Here is a 22,735-nt window from a genome sequence, read left to right as displayed (position 1 = left end):
ACACATTCTTATTTACAATGACGGCCTAGAAACGGGGGTTAAATGCCTTGTTCAGGGGGGATTCGTTTTTGCAACCTTCGGTTACCAGTCCAACGCTCTAACCACCTGCCTTACATTGCACTCCACAAGGATTAACAGGCTGACTACCTGTAACGCGAGGGCAGCAAGAAGCAAAGGTAAGTTGCTAGCTAGCATTAGACTTAAAAAAAACGATCAATCTTAACATAATCACTAGGTAACTACACATGGTTGATGATATTACTAGTTTATCTAACGTGTCCTGCGTTGCATATGATCGATGCGGTGCCTGTTAATTTTCATTGAATCACAGCCTACTTCGACAAACGGGTGTTGATTTAACAAGCGCATTTGCGAAAAAAGTACTGTCGTTGCACCAATGTAACTAACCATAAACATCCATGCCTAACAGGAATATTTAGACTTAGTCACCCGTTAGATAAAATACGGAACGGTTCCGTATGTCACTGAAAGAAAAAAAACTTTTGTTTTCGAGATGATAGTTTCCAGATTCGACCATATTAATGACCCAAGGCTCATATTTCTGTGTGTTTATTATATTATAATTAAGTCTATGATTTGATAGAGCAGTCTGACTGAGCGGTGGTAGGCAGCAGCAGGCTCGTAAGCATTCATTCAAACAGCCCTTCGCTGTGCTTCAAGCATTGCGCTGTTTATGACTTCAACCTGGGTGGGTATAATTTGTGGAACGTTCCAACAGGAATCTATTCCAAAAACTTCGTAAATAACAAGGTTTCCAAAAAACAACGCATGGCACATATTGCACTTTTACTTTCTTCTCCAACACTTTGTTTTGCATTATTTTTAACCAAATTGAACGTTTCATTATTTATTTGAGGCTAAATAGATTTTATTGATGTATTATATTAAGTTAAAATAAGTGTTCATTCAGTATTGTTGTAATTGTCATTATAAAAAAAGAAGAGAAAATAATCAGCCGACTAATCGGTATCGGCGGGTTTGGCCCTCAAATAATCGGTATCGGCTGTGAAAAATCATAATCGGTCGACCTCTAGTTGCTAGCATGCGTGCGTCTATGTGTGCTCGCATCTGTGTGTGCGTTTGTGTCCGTCTGTCTGTGTGCATGTGTTAGGGCCGGGACTATACCAGTATTATGATACTTGTTAGTATCGTGGCAAGGAAACAAAACACAGAGCGGATGTAACTTTTTTTGAACAACATCCCTAATGTTGGAAACAAACATCATTATGTTGTCATCCAGAGACACATGTATTTATCTTACAGGCAGCAGGTTTTTGAAGGACCAAAGAGTTTGGTCTGCTTCGTGTTTACATTTTTTGGCATGGAAAAAATATTGTGATACTGGTATCGTCAAAGTGTCTGTCTCTGTGTCTGTGTGTGTGTGTTCGTGCCTGCTGAAGCTCAGCGTGTGTCCAGACTAGAGTGCAACCCGAGTTAAAGGTAGATGCTTTCATCATACAGATCAATATGTTACCAGTCAGAGATGACAAGCAGGTCGGCCGGAGAATCTATGACGCTTGCCTATAGCCCTACAACTAGTGTTGTCACGATACCAGAATTTTGACTTGGATACCGACACCAGGTTTACTATCGCACTACTCAATACCAAAACGATACCACACAAAAAAAGAAGGCGCATTAGCCAAAGTCACAGAATGGCACTAGATCCAGACAAATAAACTCAGCTACTGCTCTTTCATTCCATTTGAACATTTTTCTGTCAATTATTGAGACAGCCATGTATGCATTAATTGAATCAATTATACAATAAATGTTACGTTTGGTAAAACTAATCTAACTACGAAACAGCATAATGCTTATCATTTATTTGAATGGTAAGTCTCTATTGATAAACTGAGTAAATCAAAAGGTAGCCTAGGTCTATTCACAATACTTTAACAATACAAGTCAGTGCATATTATTTAATAGCAGTATGTGCATGCATTGATTTTTTATTGAGCTTGTTTTAGCTGATTTCAAGGGGCTACAGATGACAAACAATCCCTTCCATTTAGGACTTATTTTATTGGAAACTTTAAAGAGAAGGAAAGTTGGCCTACAATTAACTACCGGGATCTTCTTGCATTGTAAAGTGTTCTAGCCTGTATGGACATTGTTTTGCGAAAACAGAAATGAACAGTTTCTACATTTCTACATGCCGTGTTGCATTATTCAAGTGTCAACTTCTGTGTAGCATGCATGGGGACTGGAGAGCAAATGCAGCCCAGACAGCTCTGGCAATGAATGAGTAAGTGGGTCAGGCTTTGCTCTCTCTATAAACGGTCTGTGCTGATAGACTTGATCCTTTCAATCACTTGAGACATATTTGACAGAAGTACCGATTGTAACAGCCCAGTCTCTATTGGGTAGAGTTGGGTCGGGTGTTCTGGGGAAGGAATGTGACAGCCTGCCTGGGCCAGATGGAGATTGTTGTTGGGGTTGTGGGGGGCTTTGTGGCTCGTGAAAAGAGGGCATGGTCTTCAACTCCTTAACATCCCGTCTCCTACCCTACCCAGGCTCCCTCCCTGTACATTAGATACACTGAGTGTTTTCTGGGTGGATGGAGGGAGTGATGGATGGCGAGGCATCATGGAGGCACCAGCGAGGTGTAGACTTCCAGGCCTGCATCGGGGTTTGAGAGCAAAACATTCTCAACACTTCATAAATCCCACCTGGGGCCTACTGCTGCTGGGGAGTTCCAGTCCAGACACACTCCGGAACCCTGCGGAACATTCCGCCCACCACACTGGATTGTTCTACAGATAGACCTACAGTATAGTTAAAGTAAACCTTCATGCTCCATTACGACATTTGGCCTGTAGTCAGTCAGATTCCGGATTTAAAGGAACAGTTCACGCCAAAATGAAAGTTTATTGTTGATGTTGTTGCTGAGGCCCTAAAAGGGGTGAAATGTTCGAGATGAGTTCATGGCATGACCCATGCCATCTGTTGTGTAGATGAGGCTGTATATCTTATGTCATAATTTCCCACCACTGCGACCTGTATGCTCTCGTTGGCTGGCCCTCGCTACGTATTCGTCGCCAAACCCACTGGCTCCAGGTCATCTGTAAGTCTTTGCTAGGTAAAGCCCCGCCTTATCTCAGCTCACTGGTCACCATAGCAACACCCACCCATAGCACGCCCCCCCAGCAGGTATATTTCGCTGATCATCCCCAAATCCAACATCTCCTTTGGCCGCCTTTCCTTCCATTTCTCTGCTGCCAATGACTGGAACAAATTGCAAAAATCACTGAAGCTGGAGACTTTAAGCATCAGCTGTCAGAGCAGCTTACCGATCACTGTACCTGTACACAGCCCATCTGTAAATAGCACACCCAACTACCTCATCCCCATATTGTTATTTTTTGTTGTTGTTGCTCTTTTGCACCCCAGTATCTCTACTTGCACATCATCATCTGCACATCTATCACTCCAGTGTTAATACTAAATTGTAATTATTTCGCCACTATGGCATATTTATTGCCTTACCTCCCTAATCTTACTACATTTGCACACACTGTACATAGATTTTTCTGTTGTGTTATTGACTGTACATTTGCTTATCCCATGTGTAACTCTGTGTTGTTGGTTTTGTCTCACTGCTTTGCTTTATCTTGGCCAGGTCACAGTTGTAAATGAGAACTTGTTCTCAACTGGCCTACCTGGTTAACCTTTCTGGCGTAGGCGTTCCACTAGCGACCCACCTCGACAACACCCGGTGAAATTGCAGAGCGCCAAATTCAAAATACAGAAATAGTCATAATAAACATTCATAAAAAATACAAGTGTTACACATCGGCTTAAAGATTAACTGCTTGTTAATCCAGCCGCTTTGTCAGATTATAAAAAGGCTTTACGGTGAAAGCATACCATGCGATTATCTGAGGACAGCGCCCCGCTTACAAAAGCATTCAAACATTTTACAACCAAGTAAAGGAATTACAAAAGTCAGAAATAGCGATGAAATTAATCACTTACCTTTGAAGATCTTCATATGGTTGCAGTCACAAGAGTCCCAGCTACACAATAAATGTTTGTTTTGTTCGATAAAGTCCCTCTTTATATCCCAAAAGCTCCGTTTTGTTGGCGCGTTTTGTTCAGTAATCCACTGGCTCAAAGGCGGTCAAAACATGCAGACAAATACATCCTAATAGTACCGGTAAAGTTCGTCGAAAGATGTCAAACGATGTTTAGAATTAATCCTCAGGTTGTCAATTGTCTAAATAATCGATAATATTTCCTCCGGACAATAGCGTATTCAATAGAAAGGAAAAACAACGAAGGGTGCGCACTCGGTCATGCGCGCAAACCAGCACTGCATGATTCTCCAGTCCACTGAGAGAAAGGTCTCATTCTTCTTCCTTTTTCAGAAAACAAGCCTGAAACAGTTAGTGGAAGCCTTAGGAACTGCAATCTGGGTCCTAACCCATTAGATACTCTATAGGCATTACATTGAAAATACCCACATCAAAAAAATCCCACTTAGATAGATTTTCCTCAGGTTCTTGCCTGCCATATCAGTTCTGTTATACTCATAGACATTATTTTAAATAAAGGGGGGGGGGGGAGAAATAATAATTTTAAATGGTGCCTATCTTTCCCATTTATTTGGGATTGAGGATTATAGCTGGATATACACAACAGATGGTGTGGAACTCATCTCGACGTTTGAGGTCCTAAAAAGTCTGAAAGAACTGATTCTGTAGTGAACTATCACTTTACGGAGCCATAAAGTCCAGCAAACGTTAGCCTCACGTGTCAGGCTTTGTCGACAGAGACAAGGCTCTGTCGACTTGTCAGACAGACTGATGGATGCATGGCGAACAAGAATTCACGCCCACACAATATATCAAGTCAGAAACCAGCATGTACAGTATATCAAGTCTGAGAGCAGCCCATATTTTAATAGCAGGCCTGGTCTGCCTAGCACCAGCCAACAGGTCTGGCTTCTATTCCCTCCAAGCCCCAGTTCCATACCCATCACACATGCTAAACTTAAGCTTCAAGTTAGGAAATCTGCCATTGATGTCCAGTTGTTGACGTGTCCACAGAACTAGAAGTATTTCACAATTTTAATGACATGCAGAACCCCCCAACACATACAAAATTGGCAATGCCTTTCCTGAAGTTGGAATCCGTTGGGGTGAAACTACCACATCGGTTTGCGACATTACAACAACAAAGACATTACTTTAAGCTAAACAACCAACACTGTTGTACATCATTGCACGCCCATTAGAACTGCTCCCGAGTGGCGCAGCGGTCTAAGGCATTGCATCTCAGTGCTAGAAGCGTCACTACAGGCCCTGTTTCGATTCCAGGCTGTATCACAACTGGCCGTGATTGGGAGTCCCATAGGGCCGCACACAATTGGCCCAGCATTGTTAGGATTTGGCCGGGGTAGGCCGTCATTATAAATAAGAATTTGTTAACAGACTTGCTTAGTTAAATTGAAGAAAAAATAAAAAAAACAATAGAACAGCAGCGTATTTACTACAATCCTTTTTTATGTCGTCGCTGGACGCTCGTCTCCTTTTCATAAAAATTACAAAAACAATAACCAATGCGACCAGTGACGCTTTTTTTACCTTTCGTGGATGTCAGCTTTAAATGCCCCTAGTAATGTCTCTGCTTTATAATAAAGTTGGATTGATTGATAAAGATCAGTGGTGTAAACTACTCAAGTAAAAATACTTTATTGTACTACTTAAGTTGTTTTTTTGGGGGTAGCTGTACTTTACGTCACATTTTATATTTTTGACTACTTTTACTTCACTCCATTCCGAAAGAAAATGATGTACTTTTTACTCCGTACATTTTCCCTGACACCCAAAAAGTACTTGTTACATTTTGAATGCTTAGCAGGATAGGAATGGTTCAATTCACGCACTTATCTAGAGAACATCCCTGGTCATCCTACTGCTTCTGATCTTGTAAATGATGTCTGAGTGTTGCAGTGTCCCCTGGCTATCAGTAAATGAAGAAAATCGGCCATATGGTTTGCTTAATATAAGGAATTTGAAATTATGTATGCTTTTACTTTTGATACTTAAGTATGAAAAGTAAATGTAATTAATTGCTAAAATATATTTAAGTACATGTAAAACCAAATACTTTTAGACTTTTAGTTAAGTAGTATTTTACAGGGTGACTTTCATTTTCTATTAAGGTATCTTTACTTTTACTCAAGTATGACAATTGGGTACTTTTTTTCACCACTGATAAAGATACAGAGGTCTGTCTACTAACCTGTCCTTATTTTCTACCAGTATTTATTAGTGAGAATTAATATATTGTCTGTTCTCTGTAAGGATTACCCAGTCTTCCTCCCAATGAATAGCAGGGATTCTCTGGTTGGGAACAATGCCTTGGCCAACTGATTGCAGCTTGTTACCGTGCCGACACACTGACAGCGGGAGGCGTGATGCCGGCCTGTAGTCTGGGGCGTCAACTTTAAGCCATTTGGAATGCCTCAACCTTAATAAACAAACACAAGTTGTTGAGTACTCCCCTACAAACACACATTCCACCTCTGCCTATTTGTGCAGATGAGATGTGGAAGACAGACAAAGTGAAGTAGAGAATCTTAGACATGGTTAGGCTCACATGTTAACACTTTAGAACTGGACTGGGGGGGGTTGGGTGTTATAGGTGTGTATGGGTCAAGTTTGACTGAGTGTTGTGGTTGTGTTTTTCCGAGACCTGAGAGAGAGAGCAAGATTTTCGAAAAATAAATTCACCGATAGGGTTTCCACACATGCAATGTTAGCTCCGAGGTTTGGTGTGCTTTCTGCTTCCCCCCACAAACCTATCCCCATATTCCTGCCATTATTACCTTTGCAATCACCGTGTACACTCAGTGGCTTTCATGTCCATTGATTGTGTAGGGGGGCTCGGTTTTACAGGGGCCCTATAAAAGGCCAGTGCTGCCTCGCCTTTTGAAGTACATTGTTCGCGGTCATGCAAGATTATGTCTTTAAGGAAACCAGACACCCTCCACCACACAACCTCTACCCTTCCTCTCCCAGTCACCTCCCCTTGGAGAACAATACAGGTATCTACTGTAGACACTGTCTACATCCCAAATGGCACCCAATTTCCTATATAGTGCTCTATGGGCCTTGATCAAAAGTAGTGCATTATAAAGGGAATAGGGTGCCATTTGGCATGCAGAATCATGTATATGCTCTGTGTTGCTGGTTTAACACTGGTCTTTCTGAAGCATTCATTATAGTAAAAACAGTACATTAGCATTCATTACAGTAACAACTGTATCTTATGTGATTCACAGCACGTTCAACAGTCAAGCTTCCTTTTTCACGAGAGGGGGAGGGGGGAGTGAGAGGTTTTATTTCCCTTCTCAGCACCATTGATCTCTATCTCTTGTTGGTGTATATGGAATGTTCTAATGTTTGATGGTGTACTGTGAACACTGGAATGCAAATTCCAGTGTGTGTGCGCATCTGTGTATAGCACTCTCGCGTTGGGCTCCTATTCTTACCTTAGTGTGCACACACACACACACACACACACACACACACACACACACACACACACACACACACACACAGACAGACACTCCGGTTGCAGCTTTCTTTTTTTTTTTTTCATGTAACCTTTATTTAACTAGACAAGTCAGTTAAAAACGATTTTTTATTTACAATGACAACCCACTGTTCCCAGGTAGGCCAACTGGGGCAGAACGACATTTTTACCTTGTCAGCTCGGGGATTCGATCCAGCAACCTTTCGATTACTTGCCCAACGTTCTAGCTAGGGGAAGAGGACTCCCTGTGCTGTGTGTTTGGGTGGTGACGCAGCCAGGCAGGGGTTTTGGGCATGCCCCATTCATAAAAGCTGCCAGGCATGCAGGCTGAGTAGACTGACTAGCCGCCAAACCAACCCATTGGTCAGGGCAGCTGCCTGGGACTCATTGCTCCTGTTCCAGAGTAGAGGAGCTCTCTGATGAGTATGCTCATCAGCATTAACAGTGGACTTCCCACTTGTGGCTCAACAAACGCACGCATGCAAGTGCATGCGGGTATGCACACACACACACAATCAAACACATGCACACTTAACTGGAAGCAAGTGTGTACCTGTGAGGGCAGCAGAAGCACCTGGTAGTAGTAGTTAGGGTTGCAAAGGGTGAGAAACTTTCTGGTAAATTTCCGTAATTTTACCAGGAATTTTCCATAGGAAGTTAAGCCCTGGATTTGGGGAATTTTGCTTAAATTCATCAAAAAAGTTAGCTTATAACAGTGAACCTTTTTTGTGGGATACACATAAGGCAATTCTAGGTCTTGTGGCAAACCTCTGCATGCACAGTGCATTCTTCCATCACATGTATAGCTGATTCTCAAGATCTTGCACACTAATGAGATCCTATTGAGCCCACACTACTATACTGTCTGAGCCAAGGACTACATGCTTTCTGGTAAGTTTTGATTACAATACTGGGTGGAGTGAATATATTTTATATGACATGATTTTTTGTTAACTAGTAAATAGTAGCCTACAACAAAGTGTGTTTAAATCATTTCTAACTTGTTAACAATTTATGCTAGTTAGTTTTTGCTACCATGTGGGTTTTAGCTTGCTTGAGACTGCTAACTGAGGAGTGTTAATTCACCTGTTTCCGTACGTTTCATTTTAAAACATTTATCTTACAAAGGAATTGTTTAATCTAACTGCTTAACTATTTATTTGTACATGAAATGGATTTTTTTTTTTTTTTAAATGTACAAAATGTTTTCTAATCGTGCCACAGGGCACTATCTGATGTGTGGAGACATTTCACTGCAGCTAATGTAGAAGGAAAAGCTGTGTACATTTGCTAATACTGTGCCAAATCATATGTGAAGAATGCAACAAAGATGCAGAATCATCTGGACAAGTGCATAAAGTTCCCCCAGCGCTCACAACAAGCAACCTCTGACAAAAGTCCCTCTACTTCTATTCGAGGTGAAAATGATGAATCAGACACCTTATCGATAGCAACAGCTCATGGTCCTCCTGGAATCATTTTTTTTTTTTTACTCAACAGAGGAACGTAGTCTGAGAAATGCTGATGAATGTCTTGCTCGAGCTGTGTATGCAACTGGTTCACCTCTGATGCTCACAGGCAATGTGTATTGGAAGAGATTTATGATTGTTCTTCACCCAACATACACCCCTCCAACCAGACATGCTTTATCTACTCATTTGCTGGATGCAGAGTTCAACAGAGTTCAAGTGAAGGTCAAGAAAATCATAGAGAAAGCAGACTGTATTGCAATCATCTCTGATGGGTGGTTGATTGTTTGTGGGCAAGGAATAATTAACTACATCTCCACCCCTCAACCAGTATTCTACAAGTGCAGGAACAACAGACAGACCGGTCTCTACATTGCAGATGAGCTGAAGGCAGTCATCAATGACCTTGGACCACAGAAGGTATTTGCACTGGTGACAGACAATGCTGTGAACTTGAAGGCTGCTGGTCTAAAGTGGAGGAGTCCTACCCTCACATCACACCCATTGGCTGTGCTGCTCCTGCATTGGCACTGAAAACAATGGATTCACTCTACAAGAGAGTCAAGGAAATGGTTAGGTATGTGAAGGGTCATCAAGTTATAGTAGCAATCTACCTCACCAAGCAAAGTGAGAAGAATAAGAGCACCACATTGAAGCTGCCCAGCAACACCCGTTGGGTTGGTGTTGTCATCATGTTTGACAGTCTCCTGGAGGGGAAGGAGTCTCTCCAAGAAATGGCCATATCAGTCTGCTTATATGGACAGCCCCATCAAGAGGATCCTCCTGGATGATGTATTTTGGGAGAGAGTGGTAAGCAGCCTGAAACTCCTGAAACCTATAGCAGTAGCCATTGCACGGATTGAGGGAGACAATGGCATCCTGTCTGGTGTTCAGACTCTGCTTACAGATGTAAGAGAAGAAATCTGTACTGCCCTGCCCACTTCACTGTTGCTCCAATCAGAGGAAACTGCAGTTCTGAAATGCATCAAAAAGCGTGAAGACTTCTGCCTGTAGCCCATACATGCCGCAGTATACATGTTGGACACCAAGTATGTTGGCAAGAGCATCCTGTCTGGTGCAGAGATCAACAAGGCCTATAGTGTTATCACTACCATGTCTCGCCACCTTGGCCTGGATGAGGGCAAGGTTCTTGGCAGTCTGGCGAAGTACACTTCCAAGCAAGGGCTTTGGGATGGAGATGCAATATGGCAGTCGTGCCAACATATCTCATCAGCCACCTGGTGGAAGGGACTTTGTGGATCTGAGGCTCTTTCCCCTGTTGCCTCCATCATCCTCCAAATCCCACCAACATCAGCCGACTCAGAGCGCAACTGGTTCTTGTTTGGGAACACCCACACCAAAGCATGCAACAGGCTGACCATTACAAGGTTGAAATATTGGTTGCCATCCGGGCAAATGTGAGGCTTTTTGAGCCTGACAACGAGTCATCCGCAACAAGATTTGAAAGTGACAGTGAAGATGAGGCCTCAGTCTGATGTTCATTCCCACGGAAAGTTTCCACCTCTGAATATTCCCCAAAATGTGCAACCCTAGTAGTAGCTAGGTCTTTATGTTCTATGATTTTCGATTGAATCAAGCCCCTGTTTACATGAGACCGTTATTATTATGATAGCTGGTGCTTAAGCCACAGACTTCCCACCATGAGCAGATTGTGTCTGCACCACATAAAGCTTTACATTACCACCCCCCCCCCCTAATATTGCTCAACATATGGAACATGACTGCCTTCTAGCTATAGAGAAGAAAGAGAAGGAGAGAAAAAATACGATGAAAGTAGAACTTCCAACTTTTGTAGGGTGTTGAGATGTGACAGTGGTTCCACTCCCTCTACCCTCCCTTGATCCTCACTTAGGAGGTCATGGATCTGGTGCTTTTACAATAAAGATCCCTTCCTCTCCTGCTTCTTGTCCACCCTGCCGCCTCATTCTCCTCCTCCTTATCTCATTTAACATTTACATTTTATTCATAAGACAGACGCTCTTATCCAGAGCGACTTATCTCCTTTTCTTTTCCTTTGTTTGTATTAGATGGTTCCGCGTTTGTATTAGATGGTTTTGTACAAAGAGATCTTACCCGAGCTGAGCAACCAGCAACCGTTAATAGGATAACGTATATCATTTAGTCAGCTCACATCCATGACTATTCACTTTTACATATCCATTTGACTTGTTTGGAGATTAAATATCGCAATTATTGATTGCCACCTGCAGAAATCAGTGATTCAGATAGCTTTTCGGGCACATTCTTACAATTCTGTGACTAATCTTTATATCTGCACAGCTGGCTCATTTGGTTGTGTATTCTACATCACTATGAAGATTTTAAGATATTATTGGGTATACAAATGTTTTATTTCATACAGGTATGGTAATGTCAAATTTATCTAAGACCCTAAGAGGTTTTTTTTCATGGTTTTTATGCTGCCACCTTGGTTTTTGCAACAGGCTGCGTTTTTTTTTGCCATATTGGAAAAAGGCTTATGTGAGGCTTAATACAGTTGAAGTCAGAAGTTTACATACATACACCTTAGCCAAATACATTTAAACTCAGTTTTTCACAATTCCTAACATTTAATCCTAGTAAAAATCCCCTGTCTTATGTCAGTAAAGGATCACCATTTTATTTTAAGAATGTTAAATGTCTGAATAATAGTAGAGAGAATGATTTATTTCAGCTTTTATTTCTTTCGTCACTTTCTCAGTGGGTCAGAAGTTTACATACACTCAATTAGTATTTGGTAGCATTGCCTTTAAATTGTTTAACTTCGGTCAAACATTTCAGGTAGCCTTCCACAGGCTTCCCACAATAAGTTGGGTGAATTTTGACCCATTCCTCCTGACAGAGCTAGTGTAACTGAGTCAGATTTGAAGGCCTCCTTGCTCGCACAGGCTTTTTCAGTTCTGCCCACAAGTTTTCTATGGGATTGAGGACAGGGCTTTGTGATGGCCACTCCAATACCTTGACTTTGTTGCCCTTAAGCCATTTTGCCACAACTTTGGAAGTATGCTTGGGGTCATTGTCCATTTGGAAGACCCATTTGCGACCAAGCTTTAACTTCCTGACTGATGTCTTGAGATGTTGCTTCAATATATCCACATAATTTTTCTCCCTCGTGATGCCATCTAGTTTGTGAAGTGCACTAGTCCTTCCTGCAGCAAAGCACCCCCAGAACATGATGCCCCCGTCCTTCATGGTTGGGATGGTGTTCTTCAGCTTGCAAGCGTCCCCCTTTTTCCTCCAAACATAATGATGGTCATTATGGCCAAACAGTTGTATTTTTGTTTCATCAGACCAGAGGTCATTTCTCCAAAAAGTATGATCTTTGTCCCCATGTGCAGTTGCAAACCGTAGTCTGGCTTTTGTATGGCAGTTTTGTAGCAGTGGCTTCTTCCTTGCTGAGCGGTCTTTCAGGTTATATCAATATAGGTCTCGTTTTACTGTGTATATAGATACTTTTGTACCTGTTTCCTCCAGCATCTTCACAAGGTCCTTTGCTGTGGTTCTGGGCTTGATTTGCACTTTTTGCACCAAACGCATCTCCTTCCAGAGCGGTATGACGGCTGCGTGGTCCTATGTTGTTTATGCGTGCGTACTATTGTTTGTACAGATGACTGTGGTACCTTCAGGTGTTTGGGAATTGCTTCTAAGGATGAACCAGACTTGTGGAGGTCTACATCAGAAGCATCTAAAGCCATGACATGATTTTATGGAATTTTCCAAGCTGTTTAAAGGCACAGTCAAGTTAGTGTATGTAAACTTCTGACCCACTGGAATTGTGATACAGTGAATTATAAGTGAAATAATCTGTCTATAAACAATTGTTGGAAAATTTACTTGTGTCATGCACAAAGTAGATGTCCTAACCGACTTGCCAAACTATAGTTTGTTAACAAGAAATTTGTGGAGTGGTTGAAAAACAAGTTTTAATGACTCCAACCTAAGTGTACGTAAACTTCTGACTTCAACTGTACGTGAATCATTGATGGCCATGTATCTATAAATCTTTTTAAAACCCTGTTCTAGCTGTGTGTGTGAAACTACATACAATTCTGAGGCTAAGTTTAAAGCATTCTAATGTTAACAGTACCATGTGGCCTATTTTTAAACACTAGTTGTAGCTGGTGCTTTATATATACACTGCTCAAAAAAATAAAGGGAACACTAAAATAACATCCTAGATCTGAATGAATGAAATAATCTTATTAAATACTTTTTTCTTTACATAGTTGAATGTGCTGACAACAAAATCACACAAAGTAATCAATGGAAATCCAATTTATCAACCCATGGAGGTCTGGATTTGGAGTCACACTCATAATTAAAGTGGAAAACCACACTACAGGCTGATCCAACTTTGATGTAATGTCCTTAAAACAAGTCAAAATGAGGCTCAGTAGTGTGTGTGGCCTCCACGTGCCTGTATGACCTCCCTACAGCGCCTGGGAGGTGGGGGATGGTCTCCTGAGGGATCTCCTTCCAGACCTGGACTAAAGCATCCGCCAACTCCTGGACAGTCTGTGGTGCAACGTGGCGTTGGTGGATGGAGCGAGACATGATGTCCCAGATGTGCTCAATTGGATTCAGGTCTGGGGAACGGGCGGGCCAGTCCATAGCATCAATGCCTTCCTCTTGCAGGAACTGCTGACACACTCCAGCCACATGAGGTCTAGCATCGTCTTGCATTAGGAGGAACCCAGGGCCAACCGCACCAGCATATGGCCTCACAAGGGGTCTGAGGATCTCATCTCGGTACCTAATGGCAGTCAGGCTACCTCTGGTGAGCACATGGAGGGCTGTGCGGCCCCCCAAAGAAATGCCACCCCACACCATGACTGACCCACCGCCAAACCGGTCATGCTGGAGGATGTTGCAGGCAGCAGAACGTTCTCCACGGCGTCTCCAGACTCTGTCACGTCTGTCACGTGCTCAGTGTGAACCTGCTTTCATCTGTGAAGAGCACAGGGCGCCAGTGGCGAATTTGCCAATCTTGGTGTTCTCTGGCAAATGCCAAACGTCCTGCACGGTGTTGGGCTGTAAGCACAACCCCCACCTGTGGACGTCGGGCCCTCATACCACCCTCATGGAGTCTGTTTCTGACCGTTTGAGCAGACACATGCACATTTGTGGCCTGCTGGAGGTCATTTTGCAGGGCTCTGGCAGTGCTCCTCCTGCTCCTCCTTGCACAAAGGCGGAGGTAGCGGTCCTGCTGCTGGGTTGTTGCCCTCCTACGGCCTCCTCCATGTCTCCTGATGTACTGGCCTGTCTCCTGGTAGCGCCTCCATGCTCTGGACACTACGCTGACAGACACAGCAAACCTTCTTGCCACAGCTCGCATTGATGTGCCATCCTGGATGAGCTGCACTACCTGAGCCACTTGTGTGGGTTGTAGACTCCGTCTCATGCTACCACTAGAGTGAAAGCACCGCCAGCATTCAAAAGTGACCAAAACATCAGCCAGGAAGCATAGGAACTGAGAAGTGGTCTGTGGTCCCAAAGAATATCTAGTTAACAGAAGAAAAGAAAGAGAAAATCAGGACAGAAGAAAAAGGATATCAAAGTGAAACAGTTCTCTAAAGACACAAGAGACAATAATACAAGAAACAACACTTCTGTAGCTTGTCAACTATGTTTCTGTCTATCCCTGTTCTCTCCCCTCTGCACAGGCCATACAAACGCTTCACACCGCGTGGCCGCTGCCACTCTAACCTGGTGGTCCCAGCGCGCACGACCCACGTGGAGTTCCAGGTCTCCGGCAGCCTCTGGAACTGCCGGTCTGCAGCCAACAATGTTGAGTTCATCTCAGCCTATGCTACCCTCCAGTCCCTAGACTTCCTGGCGCTGACAGAAACATGGATTACCACAGATAACACTGCTACTCCTACTGCTTTCTCTTCGTCTGCCCACGTGTTCTCGCATACCCCTAGAGCATCGAGCCAGCGGGGTGGTGGCACTGGAATCCTCATCTCTCCCAAGTGGACATTCTCTCTTTCTCCCCTGACCCATCTGTCTATCTCCTCATTTGAATTCCATGCTGTCACAGTTACCAGCCCTTTCAAGCTTAACATCCTTATCATTTATCGCCCTCCAGGTTCCCTTGGAGAGTTCATCAATGAGCTTGACGCCTTGATAAGTTCCTTTCCTGAAGATGGCTCACCTCTCACAGTTCTGGGTGACTTTAACCTCCCCACGTCTACCTTTGACTCATTCCTCTCTGTCTCCTTCTTTCCACTCCTCTCCTCTTTTGACCTCACCCTCTCACCTTCCCCCCCTACTCACAAGGCAGGCAATACGCTTGACCTCATCTTTACTAGATGCTGTTCTTCCACTAATCTCATTGCAACTCCCCTCCAAATCTCCGACCACTACCTTGTATCCTTTTCCCTCTCGCTCTCATCCAACACTTCTCACTCTGCCCCTACTCGGATGGTATTGCGCCGTCCCAACCTTCGCTCTCTCTCTCCCGCTACTCTCTCCTCTTCCATCCTATCATCTCTTCCCTCTGCTCAAACCTACTCCAACCTATCTCCTGATTCTGCCTCCTCAACCCTCCTCTCCTCCCTCTCTGCATCCTTTGATTTTCTCTGTCCCCTATCCTCCAGGCCGGCTCGGTCCTCCCCTCCTGCTCCGTGGCTCGACGACTCACTACGAGCTCACAGAACAGGGCTCCGGGCAGCCGAGCGGAAATGGAGGAAAACTCGCCTCCCTGCGGACCTGGCATCCTTTCACTCCCTCCTCTCTACATTCTCCTCTTCTGTCTCTGCTGCTAAAGCCACTTTCTACCACTCTAAATTCCAAGCATCTGCCTCTAACCCTAGGAAGCTCTTTGCTACCTTCTCCTCCCTCCTGAATCCTCCTCCCCCTCCCCCCCCTCCTCCCTCTCTGCGGATGACTTCGTCAACCATTTTGAAAAGAAGGTTGACGATATCCGATCCTCGTTTGCTAAGTCAAACGACACCGCTGGTCCTGCTCACACTGCCCTACCCTGTGCTTTGACCTCTTTCTCCCCTCTCTCTCCAGATGAAATCTCGCGTCTTGTGACGGCCGGCCGCCCAACAACCTGCCCACTTGACCCTATCCCCTCCTCTCTTCTCCAGACCATTTCCGGAGACCTTCTCCCCTACCTCACCTCGCTCATCAACTCATCCTTGACCGCTGGCTACGTCCCTTCCGTCTTCAAGAGAGCGAGAGTTGCACCCCTTCTGAAAAAACCTACACTCGATCCCTCCGATGTCAACAACTACAGACCAGTATCCCTTCTTTCTTTTCTCTCCAAAACTCTTGAACGTGCCGTCCTTGGCCAGCTCTCCTGCTATCTCTCTCAGAATGACCTTCTTGATCCTAATCAGTCAGGTTTCAAGACTGGGCATTCAACTGAGACTGCTCTTCTCTGTGTCACGGAGGCTCTCCGCACTGCTAAAGCTAACTCTCTCTCCTCTGCTCTCATCCTTCTAGACCTATCTGCTGCCTTTGATACTGTGAACCATCAGATCCTCCTCTCCACCCTCTCCGAGTTGGGCATCTCCGGCGCGGCCCACGCTTGGATTGCGTCCTACCTGACAGGTCGCTCCTACCAGGTGGCGTGGCGAGAATCTGTCTCCGCACCATGCGCTCTCACCACTGGTGTCCCCCAGGGCTCTGTTCTAGGCCCTCTCCTATTCTCGCTATACACCAAGTCACTTGGCTCTGTCATATCCTCACATGGTCTCTCCTATCATTGCTATGCAGACGACACACAATTAATCTTCTCCTTTCCCCCTTCTGATAACCAGGCGGCGAATCGAATCTCTGCATGTCTGTCAGACATATCAGTGTGGATGACGGATCACCACCTCAAGCTGAACCTCGGCAAGACGGAGCTGCTCTTCCTCCCGGGGAAGGACTGCCCGTTCCATGATCTCGCCATCACGGTTGACAACTCCCTTGTGTCCTCCTCCCAGAGTGCTAAGAACCTTGGCGTGATCCTGGACAACACCCTGTCGTTCTCCACTAACATCAAGGCGGTGACCCGATCCTGTAGGTTCATGCTCTACAACATTCGCAGAGTACGACCCTGCCTCACACAGGAAGCGGCGCAGGTCCTAATCCAGGCACTTGTCATCTCCCGTCTGGATTACTGCAACTCGCTGTTGGCTGGGCTCCCTGCCTGTGCCATTAAACCCCTACAACTCATCCAGAACGCCGCAGCCCGTCTGGTGTTCAACCTTCCCAAGTTCTCTCACGTCACCCCGCTCCTCCGCTCTCTCCACTGGCTTCCAGTTGAAGCTCGCATCCGCTACAAGACCATGGTGATTGCCTACGGAGCTGTGAAGGGAACGGGACCTCCATACCTTCAGGCTCTGATCAGGCCCTACACCCAAACAAGGGCACTGCGTTCATCCACCTCTGGCCTGCTGGCCCCCCTACCTCTGAGGAAGCACAGTTCCCGCTCAGCCCAGTCAAAACTGTTCGCTGCTCTGGCACCCCAATGGTGGAACAAGCTCCCTCACGACGCCAGGACAGCGGAGTCAATCACCACCTTCCGGAGACACCTGAAACCCCACCTCTTTAAGGAATACCTAGGATAGGATAAAGTAATCCTTCTAACCCCCCCCCCCCCCCTTAAAAGATTTAGATGCACTATTGTAAAGTGGTTGTTCCACTGGATATCATAAGGTGAATGCACCAATTTGTAAGTCGCTCTGGATAAGAGCGTCTGCTAAATGACTTAAATGTAAATAAAATGTATGGTCCCCACCTGCAGAACCACTCCTTTATTGGGGGTGTCTTGCTAATTGCCTATAATTTCCACCTGTTGTCTATTCCATTTGCACAACAGCATGTGAAATTTATTGTCAATCAGTGTTGCTTCCTAAGTGGACAGCTTGATTTCACAGAAGTGTGATTGACTTGGAGTTACATTGTGTTGTTTAAGTGTTCCCATTTTTTTTAGCAGAGTATATACTAATTTGTTTGCAAGAACACTACTATTCAATATCAAATCAAATTTCATTTGTCACATGCGCCGAATACAAGTGTTACTTACTTACAAGCCCTTAACTCATACTTTTATTGTTTTATTTGTCTTTGAAAATCTATTTAAAAATAGATTTAGAAATTGCAATGAGGGCTTTTTGTAAACATTGATGGACAGTGTTGAATATAGGCTATATTTAAATGCCCCTTGCCTCATCCAATTTAGACATTTCAGTATTGTGCACAAGCTGCTAGGCAGAAATGGTAGGCATACATGCAAAAGATCTTGCCTATGTAGAGTAAGGAGATGGCAAGCTTTTGCAAATCAGTCTCAACCACCTGACAATTGGTATTCATTAGATTTCTCTTAAATGTGAAGTGATTTGTAGAATATCACATATTCAAACCACAGGATTTGGGAAACATTAGGATTTTCTACGGTCCTATTTGAAAGGGATAGTTCACCCAAATGAATTACATATTTAAGTGTTTGTTTCTTATGGACAAGGAGAGACTGCAATCCATCCTAGGGTTAGCCACTGCCACCAACCATTAGTATTAGCATTTTCTAACCAAAAACCAATGTAATGTCAAAAGTTCATGCCCAAATAATTTCAAAGTATCTTCAAACCAAGTGGTCCAATTTTTTGTGTATTTAACTTTTTAAAGAGTCATGAATACATCCGGTCTATGACTTGAACATTTTTTTATTCCACCCTAGTCATGGGGGCTAAGCCATGTGAAGTGATGGAGAATTGCAGAAAATGAGCTTCAAAACAGAAATGAAATGTTCAGTTTGCAGCCGAATATGCAACATACAGTAGAGAACACAAGCATGGGGACCCTTGCATGTTTTGTCCCAATTCACCTTCATAACCTAGCAAGGTGGAAGCAGCCTGATCGCTCTGTTTACCATTCTATCATGATATCTGAAGTGAAATAGAAAGGTGAATGCAGTGATTAGGTTAGTTCCCCCATGATAATCATAACCACCATTTATAATGCAATCAGTGCTCTGTGTTTGTGTGTTGCCAACCAGTATCTTTGATGAAGGGCCAGGAGTTGATCTACACTGCCATGCCCATCAATGGGGCGCTGGCAAAGACCTTACCTTCAGCCTCACCTCTTGCCCGCTCACCAACGGTCGTCAACAGGGGGACCAGATTTAGGTAGGTTTAGTCTGAACTGTTCAAACTGTTTTTTTGTTGTTGTCAGATATCACCTATCCTAACTGCCATCGGTAATAGAAAAGTGCCTGTGTATGTGTTCACAGATGCATCTATGGAGCCAGCACTTGGAGACTTGCAAGATGATGTGATAAAGTCCAGACTGACAGGCGGTCTTGATACTGATGTCTCTAAATGGAGAGTCCTGGCACCCGGCATAAACATTTTACTAGACACAACTTATTTGTATTGTCTTTTTGGATTTTTGAACTACCCAAGTTCCCAACAGCATTTGGCAATTACACTGGTACAGTTAGGCCCTAAAGCTTAGGCTACACACTAATGCCAGATAAAAAGAATGAAAGAAAAACCTCAATGTAGCCTATATGAATTGCACAAGACTTATACATTTATGGATTTTTAATTGTTTTATTTTTATTCAACCCGCCTGCCACCCACCTGCCCTTCATCCACACAATATTTCATGGCCTTAAACCCGCCCGCCCCACAGGCTTCCAAATTGACCCGGAGAATAAAGAATCCCATTGCAAAATAGTAATTTTTATTCACTGATGGAAATACCAGTCGATGGAAGTACATCTGACTGTCATGCTTATCGGTCTATAGGTTCATTTGCATAATTTAGTGGAATTAGATTGGCGCCTGTGTATTTTCATTAGTCTTCATGTATCTTATTTATCACACATGCATAACATACATAGAGAGCCTATTTTGAGCAGAATATCACCCCAGACAGCGCTAGAGATGCTGCTGCAGCTCCTCAGCTCGTTGCTGCTAGAGTGAAACGTGTTTTTATAAGCCCAGTCATTGTGCAACAATTCTAAATGCAATCGTGTCTTTAAAAACACATTTTTATTTCTCAATTGTTAATTGAAGCACGCCTCCCATTTGCCATCTAATTGCATAGGCAGGCTATCAGTGCATCTCCCACCATTTTGCAATGTGAGCTGGAGGCAGTAGACTATGCATTTTGAAAACATATACTTAATTGTTTGAAACCTGAACGTTTTATTTCATATTATGCGGCATGTCTTACCTTGCTTCAGTGTATAGGCAAAATCCAACCATAGAAACATGGAGGCAATTATTTTTTAAAGACTTCTTATCTATACCATTGAAACCAGCATTTCTCTCCTGTTCTTTTTTCCGTTGTCCAGAAGCCGAAGGCACAATCCTAGTCATATTAGCAGCCCATCCTAGTTGTTGCATCTTTAGATTCCCCCTCTTTCTAAGTTTCTAACGGAGAAACTCATCTCTGTCACATATGGAACCGCTCGCATCAGGTGAGCTGTTTAGAATGGTGTTTTCCCACAAATTGCATTTTGGCAAATGTTTGAAAATTGAGTTTTATTTTGCTGCTTCATTACAGAAGTTACATGTTCTGTTAATATGAATTACCATAATCTAAATGTCATTCTGAGCACCGTCGGAGGACGCCCAATTGGGTTACCCACCCAACAAATATGGGTTCGGTAAATTTCTGAAATGAATGTTCAATTAAAATCTTTCTGGTCACATAGTCCGGCACCGGACAACCCTGCTGTGTGTGTGTCCCAGTATACAGTTGAAGTCAGAAGTTTACATACACCTTAGCCAAATACATTTAAACTCAGTTTTTCACAATTCCTGACATTTAATCCTAGTAACAATTCCCTGTCTTAGGTCAGTTAGGAACACCACTGTATTTTAAGAATGTGAAATTTCAGAATAATAGTAGAGAGAGTGATTGATTTATTTCAGCTTTTATTTCTTTCATCACATTCCCAGTGGGTCAGAAGTTTACATACACTCAATTAGTATTTGGTAGCATTGCCTTTAAATTGTTTAACTTGGGTCAAACGTTTCAGGTAGCCTCCGCAGGCTTCCCACAATAAGTTGGGTGAATTTTGACCCATTCCTCCTGACAGAGCTGGTGTAACTGAGTCAGGTTTGTAGGCCTCCTTGCTCCCACACGCTTTTTCAGTTCTGCCCACACATGTTCTATGGGATTGAGGTCAGGGCTTTGTGATGGCCACTCCAATACCTTGACTTTGTTGACCTTAAGCCATTTTGCCACAACTTTGGAATTATGCTTGGGGTCATTGTCCATTTGGAAGACCCATTTGCGTCCAAGCTTTAACTCCCTGACTGATGTCTTGAGATGTTGCTTCAATATATCCACATTTTCCTCCCTCATGATGCCATCGATTTTGTGAAGTGCACCAGTCTCTCCTGCAGCAAAGCACCCCCACAACATGATGCTGCGACCCCCGTGCTTCCCAGTTGGGATGGTGTTCTTTGGCTTTCAAGCCTCCCCCTTTTCCTCCAAACATAACGATGGTCATTATGGCCAAACAGTTCTATTTTTGTTTCATCAGACCAGAGGACATTTCTCCAAAAAGTATGATCTTTGTCCCTATGTGCAGTTGCAAACCATAGTCTGGCATATTTATGGTGGTTTTGGAGCAGTAGCTTCTTCCTTGTTGAGCGGCCTTTCAGGTTGGCGATATAGGACTCGTTTTACTGTGTATATAGATACTTTTTTTACCTGTTTCCTCCAGCATCTTCACAAGGTCCTTTGCTGTTGTTCTGGGATTGACTTGCACTTTTCGCACCAAAGTACGTTCATCTTTAGGAGACCGATCGCATCTCCTTACTGAGCGGTATGACTGCTGCGTGGTCCCATGGTGTTTATACTATTGTCTGTACAGATGAACGTGGTACCTTCAGGCATTTGGAAATTGTTCCCAAGGATGATCCAGACTTGTGGAGGTCTACAATTTTTCTTGGCTGATTTTCTTTTGATTTTCCCGTGATGTCAAGCAAAGAGGCTCTGAGTTTGAAGGTAGGCCTTGAAATACATCCACAGGTACGCCTCCAATTGACTCAAATGTTGTCAATTAGCCTATCGGAAGCTTCTAGAGCCATTACATCTTTTCCAGGAATTTTCCAAGCTGTTTAAAGGCACAGTCAACTTAATGTATGTAAACTTCTGACCCCTGGAATTGTGATATAGTGAATTATAAGTGAAATAATCTGTCTATAAACAATTGTTGGAAAAATTACTTGTGTCATGCACAAAGTAGATGTCCTAACCACATCAATGCGAGCTGTTGCAAGAAGGTTTGCTGTGTCTGTCAGCGTAGTGTCCAGAGCATGGAGGCGCTACCAGGAGACAGGCCAGTACATCAGGAGACGTGGAGGAGGCCGTAGGAGGGAAACAACTCAGCAGCAGGACCTCTACCTCCGCCTTTGTGCAAGGAGGAGCAGGAGGAGCACTGCCAGAGCCCTGCAAAATGACCTCCAGCAGGCCACAAATGTGCATGTGTCTGCTCAAACGGTCAGAAACAGACTCCATGAGGGTGGTATGAGGGCCCGACATCCACAGGTGGGGGTTGTGCTTACAGCCCAACACCGTGCAGGACGTTTGGCATTTGCCAGAGAACACCAAGATTGGCAAATTCGCCACTGGCGCCCTGTGCTCTTCACAGATGAAAGCAGGTTCACACTGAGCACATGTGACAGACGTGACAGAGTCTGGAGACGCCGTGGAGAAAGTTC

The 22,735-nt window shown here is 43.9% G+C and overlaps 1 protein-coding gene across 6 annotated transcripts in view; it reads left to right on the top strand.

Moving 5' to 3' along the window:
* LOC106583871 (thyroid hormone receptor alpha) overlaps window positions 1-22,735 on the top strand; it is a 107,071-nt gene that overhangs the window by 45,508 nt on the left and 38,828 nt on the right. For 5 of the 6 annotated variants that reach the window (XM_082967861.1, XM_082967864.1, XM_082967860.1 and 2 more), the window contains 2 exons: window positions 19,048-19,177; window positions 19,282-20,478. The exons of the other annotated variant lie outside the window; for it this stretch is intronic. The gene's annotated coding sequence lies outside the window, so the exon portion shown is untranslated. The remainder of the gene's footprint in view (window positions 1-19,047; window positions 19,178-19,281; window positions 20,479-22,735) is intronic. 6 annotated transcript variants of the gene reach the window in all.

Source organism: Salmo salar, chromosome 23 (genome assembly GCF_965601325.2).
Source record: "Salmo salar chromosome 23, fSalSal1, whole genome shotgun sequence".
Lineage (NCBI taxonomy): Eukaryota > Metazoa > Chordata > Actinopteri > Salmoniformes > Salmonidae > Salmo > Salmo salar.
The sequence above is the reverse complement of the archived record's forward strand: the minus strand, read 5'-3'. Positions and strand labels throughout refer to the sequence as shown.